The sequence below is a fragment of the Mus caroli genome, chromosome 1 (genome assembly GCF_900094665.2).
Source record: "Mus caroli chromosome 1, CAROLI_EIJ_v1.1, whole genome shotgun sequence".
In the NCBI taxonomy this organism is placed as follows: domain Eukaryota; kingdom Metazoa; phylum Chordata; class Mammalia; order Rodentia; family Muridae; genus Mus; species Mus caroli.
This window is the reverse complement of record NC_034570.1, coordinates 174,293,415-174,296,155: the sequence shown is the minus strand read 5'-3', so window position 1 is coordinate 174,296,155 and position 2,741 is coordinate 174,293,415.

Here is a 2,741-nt window from a genome sequence, read left to right as displayed (position 1 = left end):
TGTCTCTCATGTGTGTGTATGTATATATATCTTTTTGTCTGTCTGTGGGGTGTGTGTTTGTCTGTCTCTCTCTTTTGTGTGCATACATGTGTATATCTTTCTGTCTGCCTGTGTGCTGTGTGTTTGCCTGTTTCTGCCTCTCTTTTGGGTGTGTGTGTGTATGTGTCTATCTTCTGTCTGTATGTCATGTCTCTGTCTCCCCATCTATGTTTCCCTTTTGTGTTTGTATGTGTATGCCATTCTGTCAGTGTGCTGTGTGTCTGTCTCTCTGTCTATGTCTCTTTCCCTCTCTGTTTTTCTTAGCTGAGGAAGCAAGGCCTCAGGAACACAGGAACTGTCCCTGCTGTCGTCTAGATTCCCTCGCTGTACTCCGAATGGCTGTAGGGGTTGGAGCCACAAGCCTGACACTTGAGTGCTGATTTCTGAGTGTGGTGAGCACCAGGTCAAGATGGCACTTGCGTTCCTTCCTTCATTGCTCTTTGTGTTGCTAAGGAGACATGTGAGATGTGTTTCCCACTGTTTACCCCTTTGATTTAGCAGGAAGATGATCTTGGAGTGGAAATGTGGGCACCAGAGGACTCTGCTTTCTGTGCGGTCCCTTTCTGGTCCCTGGGAGATGCTGGTGAACTTTCCCTCACTTTGTTTCCTTCTCAGTGATTTGAAAGTGTTGATTCTCTTCATGGCCACTCTCTTGCTGTAATAACATTTGATGTACCCCCCCCCTTTTTCAAAAAATAAAAATAGCCCTCTTGGTTTTATTTAAAAAGAGGATTGTGTATGATTTTCTTACTACCACATGTTCCCTGATGGAGGGCAAGAGAGAACTATTTTCTCTCCATCTATGTGGCGAGAGCAACAGTCACAAGCAATCCACTTCCCACAAATGTTGACAAGATGAGGGACTCGGGGACCAAGTCTGTCTCCACAGAACATAAAACAAAGCAAGATTTGGCAGCCCTCCAGTCCATTTGATCTGAGCTAAACAGGGGATAATTTTTTTACATTTTATTTTTGGCTTGACGTTCGTTCCAGTTTTGGGGAAGGTTGGTATTGGCGCAATGACTGATAGTTTTAAAGGCATCTTACTGGATTCTATTCTGTACCTTAAGAAGCAGGAATTATCCTGACGTTTCTGTTGTCTGGTGAACTCCTATGTGGGGGGTGGCAGGTAGGGGGTGGGGAGGGGGATGTTACAAAGGGTAAAAATGCCTGTTCACAAAGCATTAGTGTTTAGCTGCTTTGCTCAAAATGAATAAACACGTGGAAGACGTAGGGCTTGTGTTGAGTTCTGAAACGTGATTTATGTCTGTTTTCTCATGTTAAAAATCCACACACTTGGCTGTAGACAATCTATTTACACCCAAGCTGGATGAGTCTGAAGGATCCTATACGGTGGGAAAGCTAGTTAACTGGGATGCAAGAGCCTGAGTGTAGAAAGAGCCCGGAAAAAACACTTTCAGAAAGTGCAGAAAGATGCACAGTTCATTCTACCATCATTTAAAAAAGTGTGGGAAGAGACACATGACATAGACATGTCTACTCTATTTGTCATTACAGATCAGTGCCAGTGCACACATTCATGTCATACCATGTGATACCATTCATACCATGTGATACCATTCATACCATGTGATACCATTCATACCATGTGATGGTGTTCATACATGTGATACAGTTCATATAATGTGATATAGTTCATATCATGTCATACAGTTCATACCATGTCATACAGTTCATACCATGTGATACAGTTAATACCATGTAATATAGTTTATAGTTCATACCATGTAATATAGTTCATATAATGTGATATAGTTCATACCATGTCATACAGTTCATACCATGTTATATAGTTCATACCATGTCATATAGTTCATACCATGTCATACAATTCATACCATGTCATACAGTTCATAACATGCTATACAGTTCATACCATGTTATATAGTTCATACCATGTCATATAGTTCATACCATGTCATATAGTTCATACCATGTCATATAGTTCATACCATGTCATACAGTTCATATCATGCTATACTAGATCTAGTATCTAGATACATGACTCTAGATACAGTGCCACTAAACACATCCATGCCACACATCATTCCCACCACATTACTCTCCAGAACCTTCTCATCTTTCTAAACAAGCTTTACCCATCATGGTGGTTTGAGTATGCTTAGCTCATGGGAAGTGACACTATGAGAAGGTGCTGCCTTGTTAGAGTGGGTGTGGCCTTGTTGGAGGACCTGCATCACTGTGGGGGGGGTGCGGGGGGGGGAGAGTAGGCTTTGAAGCTCTGCTCAGTGTGTGAGATTCCATCTTCTCCTAACTGCCTTCAGATCAGGATGTAGAACTCTTGGCTCCTTCTTCAGCACTGTGTCTGCCTGGATGCAGCCATGCTTCCTGCCATGATGATAATGGACTGAACCTCCGAACCTGTAAGCCAGCCCCAATTAAATGTTGTCCTTTATAGGAGTTGCCTTGATCACGGTCTATTCTCAGCAATGGAAACTCTAACTAAGATATCCATTAAGTAAAACACCCGTAACCCCTCAGCCACCAGTGAGCACCATCTTCTGTTCTGTCTTAACCACTTGTGAGCTTAACCACTTGTCTACTGCTTTGATAAAACGCCATGACCAGAGCAGCTGGGGGAGAAAATGGTTTGTTTTGCCTACACTTCCACATTACAGTCCATCACTTCCACATTACAGTCCATCACTTCCACATTACAG